General features: G+C 40.8%; 1 pseudogene across 1 annotated transcript; it reads left to right on the top strand.

Moving 5' to 3' along the window:
* The first annotated feature begins 336 nt into the window (after window positions 1-336).
* LOC308404331 (neutrophil cytosol factor 2-like) lies at window positions 337-20,733 on the top strand (annotated as a pseudogene). The gene is made up of 17 exons (XR_013974838.1): window positions 337-436; window positions 976-1,101; window positions 2,101-2,275; window positions 2,665-2,747; window positions 4,093-4,201; window positions 4,701-4,835; window positions 5,401-5,508; window positions 6,170-6,229; window positions 6,306-6,343; window positions 6,454-6,592; window positions 7,700-7,768; window positions 8,058-8,145; window positions 14,340-14,428; window positions 15,444-15,604; window positions 15,803-15,911; window positions 18,452-18,576; window positions 18,717-20,733. The product of XR_013974838.1 is annotated as a neutrophil cytosol factor 2-like (transcript).
* The last annotated feature ends 221 nt before the right edge of the window (window positions 20,734-20,954 follow it).

Below are 20,954 nucleotides of genomic sequence, written 5' to 3'. Positions count from 1 at the left end.
AGGTTGTGGGAGGTTAATCTATGACTCACAGCTACATTGTGTATTTTCTGTGCAGGTTTTTTTCTGCATTGGGAGGTTTCTAGATCATTTTCTTGCTGAAAAATTACACACCTGAAAAACCAAAAAACTGCAGATTGCTGTAGATCAGGGGTCTCAATCTTCACGTCTTACTGACGGGAAGAAATATGTGGTTTCTCCCTTAAAGTGACTTTTTTTGTTTCCTGTTTCCTGTTCCTGACTTTTACATACTGATGATGATTGTCTCAGATAATTTAGGATGTCCAATGCAGAGATATCCTAAACTTCCCTCACTTTTAGCAGCAGCAGCAACTGCAACAAAGTGCTTAGATATTTCTTTAATGGGCAGGGCCATGATAAGACTCGTGGTGCACATAAACAGTAAAACACAACCAGTGCAGCCGGTTGACCCAGTAAGGTATGAATAAAAAAGTCATCCTTTTCCTTGTTTTGCAGCTTTATGGCAGTTTTTAATGCCTCTGTTAGCTTTCTATTGTGCAGAGCTGTGATTTCTGGAAAACAGATGACTTTGTCTCCTCGTTTCCTTCTGTGAAATATTTCAGGTAAAGGTAGGTCAAAGGTCAGTGTGAATAGATTCAGCTCAGCTGCTTGGAGATATAATGTAAGCTACACCATAGTTATAGGCAATATGATATGACTGTAAACACTGGACAATGTGAGGTATTTCATTGTTAGTTTAATGATCAGACATTGAGCCTCAGTGGGACCAGCTGTATAAATTAAAACAAACATAAATCCACTGACTCAGACTTATAAATGATATATGACTAGAATCAGGACATAATGTCAAACAGGTATGCGTAAATCATGGGCAATTCAAGTATTTTGTAACGGCCGTTCTTACGGTACGTGCAGCGTTAACAGGTGAATTCCACAGTCATTGTGCCACTGTGGGTTTTATCTCAGGAATGTGAATAGAGAACCTCTTTGTTGCAGCTGGGTGGAGACTTCTGAGGAGACCAGTATGTCTTACTCACACTTCCCTGTGAGCACAGACAGGTCCAGAGGACGAGAGACCAACACTGACAGAACTCAAAGCAGCCACTCATTCAGGAACAAAAGGTAAGCAGCAGTCTGAGTGTGGAGTGATATTTCAGAGAGAAGCATTTAAACTTGTGTGAAGTGAAGTAAGCAGCACGGGCAAACAGGCACTGCATATGGTACAAGGAAGTATTCCAGGAAAATTGTGCTGAATGTTACAGATCAGTGAACTTTCTCTCCAGCTGCATCTTTTCCTTCTTTTTGCTGCGTTCGATATATTCTGTATTTCTCTAATACCTGTCTAATTGTCTTCCTCTTTTACATCACCGTACTCTTCTCCATCAGACTACTTCTTTCTTTCCTGCCTTAAACATCCTTTCATTGATCCTTTTACATTTCACCCCAGCTGTCATAGGGCGAGAGGCAGGGCACCGGTCACCGGTCTGTTACTGAACTAACACAGAGACAACCATCTGTGCTCACATTCACACCAGTTTCTCTTCAGCCTGACAGAAGTTCCTATTGTTCTTAACACAAATAGTTATTATTGTCATCGATATTCCGAAAATGTGGGAATAATGACAAAATCTTCAGACTTGCTCTCACTGAAGTGTAACACATTTTAGAGCGACCAACATTTACTGTCAGTAAGATAAACCCTCACAAATATATATGAGAGCCTCAAACAACACCATGATAGGATGAAGGCACACACACACACACACACACACACACACACACACACACACACACACACACACACACACACACACACACCTATTTTTAATGTAATGCACCAATGTGAGACATAAATATTGTGTTTGCACAACGAGAGTCTAAAAGTGACATTTGTTATCAGATTTTAAGGGTTTCCTGTTTTGTTCGTATTGGGTCAAAAAAGAAAAATTAGAATATGTATAAATTATTTTTCTATGCATGAATAACTTTATAACCGCATTAAGTAACTGTGATAAAATCATCTGCTTTGAGAGTAAACACGGAAATGCAAAAAAATCAAATCAAATGTCACCTGTTGATATCAGAGTGTCTCTGTCTTGTATTTCCACTCCTGGCTTACAGGATGCTTTACACTGAGTTACTGCAACTGTGGCAAAATTCGGTCGAGGCTGTGGATGCGAAGGACTGGCCAACAGCTCTGGCCAAACTCAATGAGATCAGTGAGCCCACTTCTCGCACGCTGTTTAATACTGCCTCATGTTACCTGGCCCTGGGGCAGCTGGATTTGGCCTTGAAGGTGAGTCACTCCAAATGATTGAAATGGAAACGTCTATAATCTTTAACCAGTGGCTGTCAGGGATTACTGGTTATTTCACAAACGCTGTCAAATCAGGAAACGTCCTGGACTTTCCAGGCTGTAAATGAGCAAACTGAGCATCGTATGTGGATCATTGGTGTGTGTGTGTGTGTGTGTGTGTGTGTGTGTGTGTGTGTGTGTGTGTGTGTGTGTGTGTGTGTGTGTGTTTGAGAGAGAGAGAGATAAAGAGGAGGAGTGAAGATGAAGAAAAACATACAAAGAAGGTCAATAAAAAGCTGTACATGCATTATTATTTACTGTATCACTCGTGAGTATACACACACGTACAGTAAAGCTTTGATGTCGTCTTTCCCCTCTCTGCTATCCAGGCTTTAGACTTAACCATTGCTAAGGATGAACGCCTTGCTGTCGCCTTCTTCCAGCGAGGAGCAGTGATGATGGAGATGGGCAGGTAAGAAGGACCATTTCAAACTAACTCGTAGTCTGTGTACATATTACTATTTCTCAAAAAGATGCTGTGTAAAGTGTCAACATAAACAAGATGTGATGATTTATATACGAGAGAGTCAGACTGACAGAAGGCTACGCTTCCAGGAGCACTCACCCAGTAATAAATCCTGATTATTCAGCTAAAGTCCGAACAGGTCAGTCCATCTGAGTGCTAACACAAAGAGACAAACAATATTTACTTTTTAATATGATGGATTATTAATAAGATTTAAATGAGAGCTAAACATAAAATCTGGTAATAGTTGCTAACGCTCGACTTCATGACAACTTAAGATTTTGCCCGATAAATGTGAACAAAGAGGCAGAGAACAGGATGTGCCGAAATACACAATTTAAATACACAAAAATAACCAAAAATCATATAATTCATCCAGCATATGCAGTACGCCATATGTTAATTCACTAAATACATTAAAGGGTGTATTATGAGGAGTATGGGAGACGGCCTGTGGACCATTGTGGTGGAAAGCTGGAACAGACAATAAAACTATTGTGAAATTTTCCTTTGTACTGATACACCAGAGACCCACAGGTGTGGGAGGTGGGCTGGGATTAGTTCCTGGCAACTCATTTCTCAGTGGACCAACTGAGGAAAAACATCTAAAACTAAGAAACAGAGATTACGTTAAATTTGAAAACAGCTTATTGGAAAATCTGAAAAACTAAAAGAACATTTACTTCATTCTTCACTAATGAATACTAAATAATAAATAATAATATATAAAAATAAAATAATAATAAATAATAATAAATATAAATATAATATAAATATAAATATAAAAATATATATTAATAATAATATATATTAATAATAATAATAATAATAATAATAATAATAATATATATAAAAATATAAAAATAATAAAAATAATAATAAAATAATAATAATAATAATAAAAAAACCACTTAGATGTGTAGCACCTCGCATCACCACCAACGTTACATCATATGCTCCACACAGACAATGAAGAAGAAAAACTGTAAAAACAAACCAAATAAACAGACTGTAACAAACCGCGGCAGACCTGCTCTTCAGCCTCACACACTGACAACAACAACACCACAGCAGGACCCAGTTCACACAGCGGCACCGCAGACCACGCCCCCGCCACACTGATGTAATATGAAAACACGAAACTACGAAAGATGTTCATGTATTACTAAAACATGACAAATTATGACAGAAAAGTTTGGCGCTGGTGTGGTATCTATGTGATTATATTATTTATACATTGTGTGCTATTCAGGTTTTTAAATATACTGCCCGCATTTCTTTCTCTCTCCAGGTTGGAAGAGGCTCTGTCTGACTACATCTGGGCACAGAAACATATGCGAGAGAACGTAGTGATCGACTACAAACAGCTGGGACTGAGATTTAAACTGTACAGCTGGCAGGTCTGACATTCAGCCTCACCTACACACACCTCGACACAAGGACACACCATCATCAAGGATTCGGTTCAGTGCACATTAAAACGCCATAAAAAGGAAATTCAGCCCCGTGCGGTCTCATCACCACCTTTGTGTAGTTCAAATATCAGCCACACACCTGTGAGCTGTCAAAGCCTCGTTAATGGAAGAAGACACACGTGATGGTTTTGTTACTGGTTCCAAACAACAGTGCAACTGTGTGTGCCACTGTGAGTTTTAAACATTTCATCATCAGATACAGTCAGCATAACGTAAACTACATAACAGCTGTGGTGGTTGTCCAGACAATCGTCCACAAGAATCATACATATCCAGTTTACCAGCTCAGCTGCTGCTCAGCGAACATCTGAAATAAAGCAGTTTCATTTCATTTTAAATGCCAAATCTATTCTGGAGAAACAACCTGTCATTCACCAGAAATTGTTTGAATGCACTAAAACGGGTAACTGTGATATGTTCCAAGGTGTTATACAATGCAGCAGCTGTGTATTGTCAGATGGGCCAGTGGGAGCAGGCCAGGGACGTCCTGCTGTCAGCCTCCCAGGAGAAAGGACCAGGACGAGGGGGGAGCATGGAGGCAGCTTTGGAGAGCATCAGGGTGAGTTCATTTGTTTTTAGGTTTAAGGTTAAAGACTACTTGGTACGATCCTGGTTTAGCTGAAAAAAAGACCCTGTTGGAAAACCGAACATGTCACAAAGCCTTCCTCAGGTTTTATGGTTACCGTGGTATTTATTATTGTCCAATCAAATGGACCAGCAGTGAGAATTTTACATGACAAATGACTGCAGAAAGTGCCGATGGAGTCACCTGTTGTTGGTTTAAATAAAACAAATATTTCACCAAACAAGACTTACAATGACGTCTAAAGCCTAGACTTAAAAAATGAAATATAGGCGCTTAAGTACAAGTGGTGATTTTATTATTCTAAAGTAATATTACAGTAAGACTCTGCTGTCGCTAAGTAAATCCCAAGAGTTGATTGTGTCCATCTGGACGTAGAGTTTTCAGGGGGAGAAACGTTTCGTCATCATCAGCTGACTGCAGGTTTCCAGCCTTATAAACGGGATATTTGCACAGTGACTGACACCAGCACCACTGCATGAACACGGTGCTGGGAGTCAGTTTATGATCATGAGACTCTTTACTATAACTTTAAAAACAGAATAAGCAGGCCCTGGATCCTCTCCTGGTACCTGAGGGTGTGGTGTTTCGTCCCAGGAAACAGGATGTGGAGCAGCTGCAGCAAAGAGACTTCTTGGGAAAAGCAACGGTACGTAGAGAGTGCCTGTGTTACACGTGTTTATCCATCCATTCGTTTTCTTCTGACCGTCTTATCCCTGCCGTCACACAGTGAGAAGGCAGGGCACACCCTGGCCACGGTGCCAGCCTGTTGCAGGGCTGACACGTTTAGAATCAGCAATTAACAGTTCAGTTCAATTTTAACGAGATAACGAGAGGATGGGCAACAGGTGGAGACGCAGCTCGAATCAATCAGACAGAGGACAGAGGAAGCATCAAAACCTAAGAAGCAGAAATTCACCAGAAACATAACAAGAACTAAACTGAAACAAAAGATGATATTAATCGAAACATCAACACTGAGTCACCAACTCCAGGACAGCATCGAGCGACATACAACACAACGACATAAATGACTGTAAGACAACAAGGTTCAAAAGTCCACAAACTCAAAATGCTGAACTATGACAATTTGATTATTGAAATGATTAAGATGTGCTCTTAAAATAAGCTTAAATGAATCCTGGCACATGTATCAGGTTATTTTAACCCAAACAAACCGATAAGTGTAGCTCATTAAAATAAATATAAACGTCGGCCCTGACTAAATGTATGACAGTTGAAATACGACTAAAACACATCATTTAAACTGCACTTTATATTCATTCATGTCTAATGCTCTCCCTTTGCAGGTGATTTCCTCCATGATACCCAATGATGATTTTGGAGGCTTTGAGCCTTTGAGGCAGCAGGTGAGCCTGACCACAGCGTATGTGTGACGTTACTGTGAGCTGCTGCAGATGCTAACTGTCATTGTCCTCTGCACAGAAACCTGGCTTCTACGAGCCGAATGTGGATGGAGCTCAGTGAGTTTGTTATGTGATGACACAGAACATGTGTGTGGCCGATGCTACTACAAGGCTACAGCAAAGCCGTGCTTGTAGATTTACAGCTTATTTTGTCCGTTACCTGTTAGGGATTCTCGATACATGCAAGTGCGTGTCCCTTACATGGCACGAGGACCAGGACAGCTGACGGTGCCTGGAGGCGCGACGGTGTTTTTATTTGGAGAGGAGAACAGAGATGGGATGGCCACTGTCATATATGATGGACAGGTGAGGAGTGACCTGCAATCTGAAACAATGAAAGAGGGTTTTGAATCTGACAATATGAATATTATAGTAAGTGGATTTAATCACTTTTATTTAAGCAGCAAAGATTCAAGAACATGGAAGAGACAATAAAAGTGAAACTTTAATTCAAAATAATCTGTATTCAGTTTCTCTCTGGATGAGTTTGAAGTCAAAACCTTTGTTAATATGTGCAAAAATTAATTATGTGCTGATTGCAATGGTACTGATAAAAGTAGTTGATGGTATTTCAGAGCTCTTAACCTATTTTTGCAACTTATCTCTTTGAACTGGTTCATTTCCAAATGAAATGAAAAGTGTGAAGTTATACCACAGTTTAAGACTACAGGCCAGCATCACTCCTCTCCCAATGTTCTAACATTATTTTGATCATAAATATGATTATCACTTTAAACAGACTGACTCTGGCCTTCCAAAGCAGGGGTCCCCAATCCCAGTCCACGAGGGCCGGTGTCCTGCAGGTTTTAGATGTCTCCTTGATCCATCACAGCTGATTTAAATGGATAAATGACCTCCTCAACATGTCCTGAAGTTCTCCAGAGGCCTGGTAATGAACTAATCATGTGATTCAGGTGTGTTGACCCCAGGTGAGATCTAAAACCTGCAGGGAGACCGGCCCTCGTGGACTGGGATTGGGGACCCCTGTTCTAAAGGTTCCTAGAGCCAGAAAAAAGACAACTGGAGAGCTTTTTCTTTTTGTGCCCCGTCTCTGTGGAACAGCCTCCCTCAAGACCTTAGGCAGGCGTGCTCTGTGCAGGTCTTTAAAAGTCTTACATGTCTTAATTCTATGGCTTTGAGTTTTTACATTTTTACTGTGTTTAACTTGTATTGCTATGTATCGCTTTTATTTTATTTATCGCTTTAGTTTCAGATAGTTGTACAGCACTTTGTTTGAAAGCGCTTTATAAATAAAGTTATTATTATTCTTTATATTTTATATAAATCTTAATATGTATTCATTCCTGCTCAGGTTCTTGAGCATGTATTCTTTTGCTGTCACAATACTGAGAATTTCTGTATACAAGCTTTATTTTCATTGCTACAAATCTAATTTTTAGTCGTTTTTTGCAGAGAGGACTTCTGCCAGCATCCCTTCTTCAACCAGCAGATGTCAAGACGTCCAAAGGCAAAAAGGACACTGTAATATACTTCTCTTTGAATAACACAACACACAGTATTCATGTTCATGCCGCCCATTTAAGAGCTTTAATGGAGGCACTTTACAGATTGATCAAAATGACATTCTTGCTAAGTTCTTCTCTGCTTCACCCACCGAGATGAGACAACACAACTGTTGTGTCTGGTGACATTAAATGGATTAAAGGCAATTTCAACAAAAAACACAAGCTTCTGCTCTGTGACAAATCTGTTTTCATTGTGGAAAGAAAACTCTTCATTATTTATTCTCCTGTTCTGCTTCCTTCCACAGATAATTTCCAGTGGGATTCCCCTCCCACCAGGACTCAAGCCACCCACTCGCCCACAGTCTCAGCATAGTCCTGCAGCTCCTCCTCAGGGTAAAAATCACTCACACTCTGGTTTATCTTAAACCTTTTCACCTTTTTTCATTTCATTTGCTCCTTCAAAGCAACTCTCCGCTGTGAGAGATCATCCCAACGTTACAGTAATGTTTTCTCTGTTTGGTCTCGTGGCTTCATGTTTGCCAGATGGCCCTGTAATTTTAATCTTCTTAAGATTTTCTTAACATAAAATATAAAAATACAAAATCTTTATGATGAAACTTGTAACTATGGTTGTAATCACAGTACTCTTAAGATTTGCAGTTGTATTACATTGTTAACAAGACGGACATGAAACCAGGAAAAGGATTACGGTGTGATTTTTTTATTTAAAAGTAAATCTTCTGCCAAATTGTTGTATATGAACGATAACAGCCGCCAGTTTGTTTCATGCTCTGATGAACAAGGATAAAATATTAAAATGTCTGTTGACATGGCAACATAAATTGGTATAGCTGTTTTGTGCTAGTACTAACTTTTGGATACCTGGAGTTGCACCACAGATGAAGTATGAAGGTGCATCCTCCTCACAGACTGAATTAGTACTGAAAAGTAAAGCTTTGTAAAACACAGCAGCCATATTTGTGTCAGTTTTGCTGGTGAAAGAGGACCTAGAACGCAGGATCAGAGCAGGCAGGGATAAAACGAGAACGGCCCTTTATTGGAGGCATAATAGCAACTAAACAGGAAGCAGTAAAAATGCCAAACTCCATGAGAAACTTTGGAAATGCCAGGGAAACACTTGGAGGATCTGGGGAACAGAACTAGAGGAACTGTGGAACAGTAAGAAAGAGGAATGCTAACAGTATCATAAGTACACTACAGATTAAAGAACACAGTGTGATGAAAACGTAAACGGGACTGAGGGTGACAAAGGATGTAAACACATATAAAATAATTAGGGAGGGGGAGACACCATGGAGCACAGCTGGAACTAATCAGGGAAACAAAGCAGGGCGAACTATGCTAAATAGAAACTATGCTAAATAGAAACTATGCTGAATAGAAACACTGCTAAATAGAAACTATGCTGAATAGAAACTATGCTAAATAGAAACTATGCTGAATAGAAACTATGCTGAATAGAAACTATGCTAAATAGAAACACTGCTAAATAGAAACTATGCTGAATAGAAACTATGCTGAATAGAAACTATGCTGAATAGAAACTATGCTGAATAGAAACTATGCTGAATAGAAACACTGCTAAATAGAAACTATGCTGAATAGAAACAATGCTGAATAGAAACAATGCTGAATAGAAACAATGCTAAATAGAAACTATGCTGAATAGAAACTATGCTGAATAGAAACTATGCTAAATAGAAACTATGCTAAATAGAAACTATGCTAAATAGAAACTATGCTAAATAGAAACTATGCTAAATAGAAACTATGCTGAATAGAAACTATGCTGAATAGAAACTATGCTGAATAGAAACTATGCTGAATAGAAACTATGCTGAATAGAAACTATGCTGAATAGAAACACTGCTAAATAGAAACTATGCTGAATAGAAACTATGCTGAATAGAAACTATGCTGAATAGAAACACTGCTAAATAGAAACTATGCTGAATAGAAACTATGCTGAATAGAAACTATGCTGAATAGAAACTATGCTGAATAGAAACACTGCTAAATAGAAACTATGCTGAATAGAAACTATGCTAGTTGGCTTTTGCCATTGCCAGCTTGTTCTGAAAATAGATGTGATGGCGAGGGGTCATTTGACTGTTAAACTTCATGCTCACTAACCAGTGACTTGACAAACACAAGTCATTAGCCAGTGGTCATATCCTGAAAGAGAAAATCCTTTCTGACACTTTAAATGAACAAAATTTATAGAAAGAACTTCTTTTATTTCATGAAATCAGTCATGATCTGATGTGTAACCAGGTGATATGACAAACTGGGTCTGCTGTGAAGGCCTTATGAAGTTTCTTGTTGACCTGATTTCAGGCTCATTGGAAAACTCAATTGCCCGCCTCTGCCATAAACTAATCAGGAATGTCTTTTCCAAAACAAACTATTAGTATCACCCTGTGGTGATGATTAAAGCCAATGCTTGTTAAGGTACGTCTGTACTTATTCATATTCAGTAAGCCTGTGCATGTTGTGTTGATAAAACGTGATTGAAACATGTTTAAATGAAGTAAGTTGAGCTCTTGAAATATTTTAATCCTTCACAATTTTGTCATTTTACTCCAACACTATTCATTAACTTTTACCCCAGTACTACTTGGGCACTTAGACAATTACATTTGTCTTCATACATAACGTTCAAAAAGTGTAGAGTCTGGTTAACATAAAAGCTGAATGGATTTACAGCCACTACCAGAAGTGACAGGTTAAGAGGCAGAGTGCGACCTGGATAGCTCACCAGTCTATCACATAGAGACAAACAACCACTTACATTCACACTTTAGGGTAATTTGGAATCACCAATTAACCTAGCTCTAATAACTGCATGACTTTTAACTGTGGGAGGAAGCCAGAGTCCTCAGACAGAACCCACTGCAAACTAGCCAGATTGTGGATTTGAACCCATGTTCTTGCTATGAGGCAACAGCGCTAACCACCACGCCACCAAGCTGTCAATCTAGGCTCAACAAATGTAGGAAAGGCTATGATTTCAAGGCTTGATGCAGAATTTTTCCGTATGTTTTTGTCCTTGACAGGTCAAACCACAATAAATAGTGTCGAGCATACATGGTGTGTGTGTAGTTGCCTTTTAAAACTCCAGGGATTTTCCTGCAGTTTGAAATCTCGTGCGATCTTGTGAATTTCTTGAGTCCAGCACCACTCTCACTAGATTGCATCACGTCATCTCAACAAGAACAAATTAAGTTGTTGAATTTCATAAAGATCCTACATGATTTAATTACCTTCACCATAGAAACATGAAATTATTTTCAAATTACAAGTTAGACTTTTGATGCATCTCAATCATCCAGGAAAGTAAATCTCCAAAAGTTGATTCTGTTCACCTGGACGTAGCGTTTTGTGGGAGAACCGTTTCGTCATCATCAGGTGACGTCTTCAGTCTCAGCTGACTGCAGGTTTCAACCTTATAAACAGGACGTTTGCATAATGACTGAAACCAGCCCTGAAGGAACAATGGGCTGGGAGGGCAGTTCCTTAATCTTAATTATGCAAAGTCTCATGACCACTGATCAACAACCACTGATCAAAGACCACTGATCAATGGCCATGAGTCCCATTCACAGAGAGTTGGGGAATGGCTGCAATCACAGCATTGTAAGATGGTGACAGATGTACCCTTAGGCCCCTCCTCCATTCAGAGATGGTCTTTCCCTTTTCACGTAAATGGCCTCCTTGACTCCGCCCTCAAACCAGCGTTCCTCCCTGTCCAGGATGTTACATCCTCATCCTTGAAAGAGTGTCCACTGGCCTGTAGGTGTAAACAGACTGCAGAGTCCTGGCCTGACGAGGTGGCTCTGCTGTGTTGTGCCGTCCTCTTAGCCAGAGGTTCTTTGGTTTCCCCGATGTATAAATCCTGGCACTCCTCCTGCACTTAACAGCGTACACTATGTTACTCTGTTTGTGTCGGGGACCCGATCCTTGGGGTGGACCAGTTTTTGGCGCAGTATGTTTTGGGGTTTAAAGGTCACAGAGACCCGGTGTTTAGAAAAAATGCGTCTCAGCTGCTCTGATACTCCTGACACGTACGGGATCACTACAGGTTTTCGCTTAGGCAGCGGTTGTCCTTCTCTCCTGGATCAGCTGGAGCTTTCTTTAGGTGCCTTCCCAGCTTTGACAAAAGTCCAGCTGGGATAACCACAGTTACTCAGGGCCTTCTTGATGTTCTTCTGCCTCCCTGGCTGCTGTGTCAGTGGGGATGGTGTTCGCTCTGTGTTGTAGCGTCCTGATGACGCCCAGTTTGTGCTCCAGTGGATGATGAGAGTCAAACCTTAAATACTGATCCGTATGTGTAGGTTTACGGTACACGTCAGCTTTAGATGTCCCCCATTACTGATGGAAATCTCACAGTCTAAGAAGGCTAACCTGCCCCTTTTCATATCCACCCTGGTGAATTTGATGTGTCGGTCCACAGAGTTAATGTGGTAATGTGGTACGTCCTGAGATTTGATTTTCAGCCAGGTGTCATCCACATATCTGAACCAATGGCTTGGTGGTGTTCCAGGGTAGGATAGCAAAGGCCTCTTTTCCATTTCCTCCATGTACAAATTGGCCATGATGGTTGAAACTGGGGAGCCCACGGCACACCCATGTTTCTGCCTGTAGAACTGAGCCTTGTATGTGAAGTAGGTGGAATGAAGACACAGTTCAAACACACTTGGTGGATGCTGAGAGCGGTCCTGTTGCTGAGGTTGGGGTCATCCTGTAATCTCTTACGGACCGCCTCCAACGCTTCCGTGACTGGGATGCAAGTGGTCATGAGAATTTGCATAATTACAGTTTTTTACAGACGCTAGGACTCATTTCTCAATACTTAGGTCACGTTTGCAAAACTCCTCACACAGTGAGCACAACAGAAGTCTATGTGGGCTAAACTGAGGACCAGTTATCATTGTTTTGGCACAAAATGCATTCAATGACTACATCTCTCAAATTTCATGAATTATCTTCTCACTCAGACACAACAACTGCCAAAAATCTTTGTACGTACAGGACATTTTGCATGTGCTTACATACTGTTTTCAAAACTGTTAAACTTATGGCCAAAACAATAACACAATGCAAAACTTGAAAAGACAGCAAAATGCAACAGCAATATTTTATTGAAACATATTTTAAATCTAAAAATGCAGTTTAACCAGCCACAGCTGATTCTCATTGTAGATGAACATCTACACAGGTGTTACTCCTTCAATTGTTCAACTCCTTCAATTCTGGCAGCCAGGAGATTCTTTCCTAGGTGTGTTGCCCTAGATGACATAAGATGTGATGTGGATGAGAACCTGTGGCCAAATGGAGAAGACCGAGTAGATTAGCATTACTATTGTATGTGTATCAGTGGATGGTGTGTATACAAATTCTTGTATTTTGGGATTACTTAGTGCAAAAAAATAAAAATACATAAACAAATATTAACGAATTCTGCATGATGTCTGATTCATTCCAGTAACATATATTGAAATTATAAACAGAGATGTGTCCTTGTTTTACACAAGAAAACACTGTGTAACATGTTGTTAGTGTTTTTTAGGTCATTGTTCTGTGGGTGACAAAGTGTGTTTGTCGGCTGTCAACCTTTGGTAGTGTTCTGGAAGAATGAGTTTATTTGAGACCTGAATGAAGTGTTTTGGTAGTTGTAGTGCATTTTGAATGTGAAATGAACTGCTTTGCCAAGCTGACGGTCAGTTAGGAGGATTGTGTGAAGAGTTTTGCAAAAGTGACCTAAATATTGGGAAATGTGTCCTAGCGTCTGTAAAAAACTGTAAGACTGACCTCCCAGCCCCTTGTTCCTTCAGTGGGCTGGTTTCAGTCATTATGCAAATGTGCTGTTTATAAGATTGAAACCTGCAGTCAGCTGAGACTGAAGACGTCACCTGACGAGTGACTGAAAACGTCCAGATGAACAGAATCAACTTTCGGAGAAAGTTAAACTTTTGTAAATGTAACATCCATCATTTTTTACAGTGTAGGCCCAGCTGCCTGTTAGAACAGAGAGCGCACAATTACACAATCAGTCCCCTCTGATAGCCTCCTGTTGGCTGAAGCCTTGTCATAAACAGTCAGATTTGAGTTCAAATTGTTTCAATGTTCAGTAAAGGTCAGGAGAGAGGTGCAACGTGTGCGTGTGCAGACATCTGTAAAACAAGGTGGAGGCTGTCTCGTGATTTGGGGCTGCATCTCAGCCAGTGGTGTTGAGGGTCTCGTCAAAATGGATAAAATTGTGAATGCAGAAAAATGCATGAATATTTTGATGCACTACACAGTATCATGGAAGACTGTCTGTGCCTTTGTGTAATGGATGATGCTACTGCACACACTGTGCAGCTCTTAGGATGGTTTTCCATGAAATCTACTTTACTGGTTATATGTGTTTGGTGAGTTGTTCTTTTTAGTTGTATTGTTGGAAGATAAAGCCTGCACTGAAGACTGGAGATAAAACAACGATTAAAAAAAATCATTGCTGGTTCTAGTGGCTTTCATCCTTTTTGTGTTTGCTGATATGCACCTTTACTGTGGTTTCCCTGCAGGACATCTTACCTCAGACACACCTCCTCCATCTTACATTACTGCCACCCACTCTGAGACTCCCAAATGCACAGCCAAAGCACGAGAGCAGGTAAATCCTCCTTCGAAAGATGAAAGCCGATGCACTGAAAGAAGGACTCACAGCTGATTGCCTCGGACACACAAATGCACACACTTTTTCCCTGATCTAAATATAATAAGTTTTGTGCATTTGAAGAAACCGTTTTGTAAAGTTGAACTTAACAGCGCAATGTTGATTTGTTCCAGTTAAGTCACTGTGACACTGGAGGACAGCAGACGTGTTTGATTTTGGAGTAAATATTCTTGTTCTGACACGTGAATATTGGTGCTGCTGGTTAAACAGCGTTGTGAAGGTTTCACTTTGGGCTCTGATATGAATTTTTTGCTAAATTATTCAGGTGAGTAGAGAGAAGTCTTTGAATCAAACAACAACAAGCACAAAACATTAAAACCTAGTAAGATTCCTGAAAATCAAAAGATCTTCAGTCGTTAGACGGTTTGTTGAGATTTCGCGACACAGCGCATGCATGCAGTGCTGCAGATGTTTGTGACACTGGTATGTTGTCACATCTGTTCTGAGCTAAAACAAAACTCAAATCTAAACTAATCACTTATTTGTTTGAGTTTCTTTTCAAACTTATTTAACATACCAGCCAGCAGCGAAGCAGTTTGCAGAAACATGAAATAAGTCACTTAGCTAACAATTTAATTGCCCGTACAGCATTTAGAAATGTCCAGTACGTCATCAGTTGGCTGACAGTGAACAGCAAATTACACAACCAGTTACAGCAGTGTATAGCTCCAGCCTTTCCATGGAGCTCATCGTGTGTCTGCAGTAGCCGAGGAAGGACAAACCCAACACTGGGTACATACTGGGCCTCATGTCTCTTATGTTTGAAATGACGACTGCAGGTGAATGATATAATGACATAATGAATGAATGAGGGCTATTCAGTTGGTTGGCTGCAACCACACCGCTACACAGGCAGCTTTAGTTCACAAACCTTAACAAAAAATAGACAAAAAATTATATCTAAAAAACCTGTTTTCCAATGATTTATCTTTAGACGCTCTTGTATTCACAGCATGCCAGCTCAGCTCAGAGAGCAGAGGCAGACTCTGTGGTGGTGAAGGTTCACTACATTTACACTGTGGCTCTGTCTGTCCCTCTGGACACGACATACAGTGAACTTAAGGAACGAGTCGCAGAGAAATTGGACCAGCCGGCATTTCATCTGCGCCTCAGGTAACAGCAGAAGCTGACAAACAAATGCCCTCCATCAGAGTAAGAATGTTACAGTGTGCACAGACATCTGACATCTACATCAAACATGAACAGGCAGAAGATTTTCCTTTTCTGTATTTTCCTGCTCATCTGCCAGTTTTTCATCTATTTTCCTGCTGATCCACCACTTCCTCTCACTCCCTCGTCCTCTCTCATTAGACGTAAGCACCACGGCTCCTGCGTGCTGACACCTCTGGACGGGGAAATCGAGTCGGCTCACACTGTGCAACAGTTGGCTGAGGCCGGCAGAGCTACCCTGTGGTGCCAGGTTTGTATCTAAACTAAATATGGTGGTGGAGGTGTCACAGCAACACTGCCACCAGCTTCCCCACACGTTATAAATGTTGTGTTAGTTTATGTTCATAACAAGGCAGGAAGCCTGAAATGGTTTGGACGGGAAGAGGAGGGAGGATTATAGTTATTATAGTGGGCAAAGGATTGAAATATGGAGCTGCAAGGCAGGAACAAAAGAGGAAGATTTATGGATGTAGTGAAAGAGGACATGCACAAGGTTGGTGCGACAGAAGAGGATGCTCGGAAAGGGTGACACTGACCCAGAAGATCTGCTGTGGAATAACTAAAAGCAACAGAACAGAATCAGACACGAAGGGCATAGTAGTTAGCTACAGTGTCCCTGTCTATAGAGCCAGTGCTTGCATATACTGCACACTTTCCAAATGGACAGCTGAAAGACCACAACTACTAGTACCTTCATTCATTTACACTACCAGTCAAAAGTTTTACAACTTTTAAATTCAGAATTATTCCAGTTATTTATTACAAGTCATTCAGTCCAATGAACAGCTTGAAATGGTACAAAGGTGAGGGTGAACTGCCAGAGGATAAACAAAGGTGCAGTTACTCAAAACTGAAAAATAATGTACATTTCAGAATCATACAAAAAGCCTTTTTCAGGGACAACAAGGGTTAACGGGTTAAATCTGTTCTGCAGCAATGCAGGTTGATCAAGCCTTGAAAGCTGCTGCTACTAATTCCTGCAGCTGTTCCAACTTTCTGGATTACTCCCCCCTCTGCCTGCATAGAAGCAGTGCTGAACACACCGTGGTGCCATACGCTCATGAGCATCAGTTAAACAGTATTGTACTGCAGAAAGTAGAGTGTTGCTACACAAATGGGGGGGAAAGGCAATTGACAATGGAAGAGAGACAGACCATCATAACACTTATAAAAGTAGGTCTGTCCTACAGAGAAACTGCAGCTGTCAGTGAGTCCAGTTTCCTTCACCATCCAAAGGCTCAGAAACAAAGTGTGACAGGAAGACGTCTGCAGACCCAAAGACACGACTCAGTGGACAAGTTTCTGAGAGTTAACAGCTGTGTGATGGCGGCTCACAGGACAACAGCTTCAAGCAGCTTAATAGTGGTCGTAGTGAGCAAGTCTCAGTTTCAGCTGTGAAGACTTTGAGGTGCAGGTTTGACAGGACGAGCTGCAGCAAGAAAGCCAGACGTCAGAATAAGACAAGAGGTTTGCCTGAGCCATAAAACAGCAGGACTACTGAAGACTGGAAGAAGGTTTTATGGACCGAAACTAAATTTGAAATCTTGGGCTCATCACGTCTTTGTGCGCTGTCGAGTAGGTGAAAGGACGGATCCACAGTGTGAGGCATCAACTGTCAAACATGGAGCAGGAAGTGTGATGGGCTGTTTGCTGGATCCAGGGTCGGTGACTCGTACAGAGTGAGAGGCTCCCTGAACCAAAACAGCTACCACAGCACTCCATGCAGGACCCTCTGGTGTGCAGTTGGTCAGGGGTTCATCCTACAGCAGGATAACGACCCAAACGTAAGTCCAAGCTGTGCCAGAACTACCTCAGGAACAAAGAACAAGATGGTGAGCTTGGAAACATGGAGTGTGCAGCACAGTCTGCAGACTTAAAGCCCATCCAGCTGGTTTGAACTGGACAGAAGAGGGAAAGCAAAGCAGCGACAAGGTCCACATTCATGGGGAATATTTGATTTCTATTGTAGAATGACTGGCACAGGTTTGTTCAGCTGCTCTATCTGCCAAAGGTGCTACTTTGGTGAGTCAAAGGTTAGAATACATTTTAGTCTATAAACTGATTCAATCTGTCTGCCTGTCTGCCTGTCTGTCTGTCTGTCTGTCTGTCTGCCTGCCTGTCTTCCCCACAGTCTGTATCCTTCAAGCTCGGGTCCTCTACCAGAGGCCTGGAAGCTCGAGGGTCCTGCGTAGCTCTTCCCCTCCATGCATATATTTATATATGCATGTGTGTGTACTAACTCATTCAATAATTTTTCTTATTTTTATTTCTACAAAACTTTCATACGTTTTGTTCCATGTGTACATTTCAATGTGCACAAAAATGTGGAGGTAGTGTTTGTACAGAAATATGTGAAAAACTATCAAAGCTAAAGGCTTCAGATATTCACAGGTTCTTCTCACCAACAAAATAAATCAGGACGTAATTTAGAACAGATACATCTGAAATGTTGCAGTAACGACTTACTGAAATTTAAAAAAAATCAAGCAGTCCCGTTAGGTCCCATATTTGAGCACATACTAGTACAAAATACTTTACACTGCAAAAGACAGCAAGTAACTTTGTCTTAATTATTTCAGCTTTAAATATTATATTTATCAATGATGCAAAAATAAAACACGAACATGAAATTTTGCCACACTTTTAAAGAAAATGTTATTTACATTTAACTGTTTGTCTTTTTGTGTCGAATTGTAACACACACCAAAAAATGTGAAGATGCTTCTCTAATGATATCTCAGCTAGTTTACAGGTTCACTCTCTTACTCACACTGTGCTACTGAACTGCAGAAAGAAGATCCCCTGGCCAGCCGTACTATCCTCTACCAGATGGGTGGCCCTTTATGATTATGATGCTCAGGGGCCCGAAGACCTGGAGTTCAGTGAAGGTGACACTATTGACATCCTCGGTGAAGGTGAGGCTCCACGGCTCAAAGTGAAACTTCTAATCATTGTTTTTGTCTGCAATTTGAATTGATGCTACATTCCTGGGTCATCTGTTTAGATGCAAAAAGTATTAATTTCCTCTTTGTTTCTCTGTTACGCTCATTTGTAGTTAACCAGGAGTGGCTGGAGGGACACTGTGCAGGAAGTATTGGGATTTTCCCCGGCTGCTTCGCCTACAGGGAGAATAACAATATCACTACGAGCTCAGAGATTTTGTAATCAAAAGTTCATTGTTGCATAAATTTTTTAAAGCACCTATTATTCTATGAATTGTAACAGTTTACAGGCTTGGAACAAGCAAACAGGCACGAGGCTGTTAAGTGCACCAAGTGCTATCTTCACTATGCTTTGAAGATCTTTTTAACAGAAACTTTTGTTTAAGAACATTACATGAAAACAATCATATTGGTGTATCCGTCATTACCATATAATCTTTATTGCATGTTTGATAAATAATCCTTTGTATAATATTATTAACGTATATACTCTCAAGTGTGATATCAGACACTTCCTGGTTCATGAGCTTCTGTTTCCGAGTCAGTCACGTCTCAGTGTGAAGCCTGTGTCTCCGAGTCTGTCTTGCATATGTGTTGTGTTTCCTGTCCTATGTCCGTGTATCCTGCTTTGCTTCCTTTGTCTCGTTATGTTGGACTAGCCCCAGCTGTGCCTCCTTCCTGTTTCCCATTACCTTCGCCCTTCGTGTTTGTCTCTGTTAGTTGTCGTGTCGTACCCTCGCAATGCTGCGGTTCGTCCTCTGTGCTCCAAGTAACTCTAATTCTCAGGTCCTGGTTTATTTTCTAGTGTTGTAGTGAGTTTTCTGTTTCTAGTTTTGTTTTATACTGATAATAGTGACTTCAGCAATAAAGCTGCTGCTTTCAGTTAATTTTCCTGCGTTGGGGTCCTGCATCCTGCCCGCCATACAGCAAAGCATCACATGATTATTCACATGTATACAGTATGCATGCATACACATGTTCACAGACATATATGTAGATTTATATAAACAAGCCTTAGTTGAAAACATGAGAGAGACAAGTACAAGTACAGTGATGACATCATATTACCCCCCCCCCCCCATTTTTTTTCTACCAAACTTGGCAAAACCCAAAAGCTCTGTTATCTGTCTCTATAACAAACCGTTTATTAAAAAGAACTTCCACTCCTGCATCTATCGCTGATTTTAGAGGAAGATACACATTTACGATATTTGCAAACATGATACAAAAGCTGTGGATCACCCGGAGGACCCCAAACTTAAGATTTTTAACCCAACTCTACATGGCACCGAGCATCAGTCCCTTTCAGATGGTGAATCTCAATGTTGACCTTTTCCAGCGGTATAGACCAGCCCACAACATGCTGACTGTCGGCTTACAGCAGAGGCAGGAACACAAGGTGTAGTCAGTGTCTGCAACAGCTGGGGTGGAGCTGAAACCAACACACACCTCAAAATGTTGCTGTGACAAACGTAACACAGGGTTTATTGTGGTTCGTGTGGTGTTCTTTGGATTTCTGTGAAAAATAGCACACGGCCTTGTCAAAGACACCTGCAAAACTACTGTGCTTGTACCCTGAGCTTTGCTATCGGTCTCAAGCAAAATCAGGGGCGATCAGAGCCTCGGCTGATCTGAGTCCTGACACTCAGAAATGCGCTCGAAAGATTAACATGATCTGACAAATCAGTCAGGGGAGTAATCACATTTCAAAAGTTCTTGTAGAACGCGACGTAATAACCATATATACCAAAAGCAGGCCTTGATCCAAATGTACACATACTGTATTTTGCCCTTATGCAGCTTTAGAAGATGCAGCATATATTTTCATTGCTATGTATATCAGTGAAGCCAGAGGAGATAAACCAGTTAAAGTGCAGGAAAGTCTTAAAAATGCAAAAGCCTGAATAATCTCTAATTTCCTGTTTCTAGATTCAGATAAAACTGTGGTTATTGTATTCACCCCTATAAATATTAGAAACACGCTGTCTAACCATGTCTTTGTGTTCAAAGAGTGTTTTTCCTTCCCACTGTCACCATGTGGTTGCTCATAGGAGGTCATCTGATTGTTCAGGTAGTCTCTATATTACTGTAGGATCTTACAGTATAAATCACCTCCAGGCCACTGATGCTGTGATTTGGTGCAAATAAAATGTCAATTTCATTGAACTGAAAATCTTCAGCTCTGCCAACTGCAGGTCGGTGTCTTTTTGTCAGTGCCATGTCTCAATCATGCATCATAGCACGTCTCTCTCTCTCACACACACACACACACACACACACACACACACACACACACTCTCTCTCTGACTCGTGTGCACAGATATATTTTCATTGTGAATATGGTGAATGTG

This window comes from Rhamphochromis sp. 'chilingali' (assembly GCF_963969265.1).
Source record: "Rhamphochromis sp. 'chilingali' genome assembly, chromosome: 10".
NCBI classification, from domain to species: domain Eukaryota; kingdom Metazoa; phylum Chordata; class Actinopteri; order Cichliformes; family Cichlidae; genus Rhamphochromis; species Rhamphochromis sp. 'chilingali'.
Note: the sequence above shows the minus strand (reverse complement) of the source record. Positions and strands in the feature narration are given on the sequence as shown.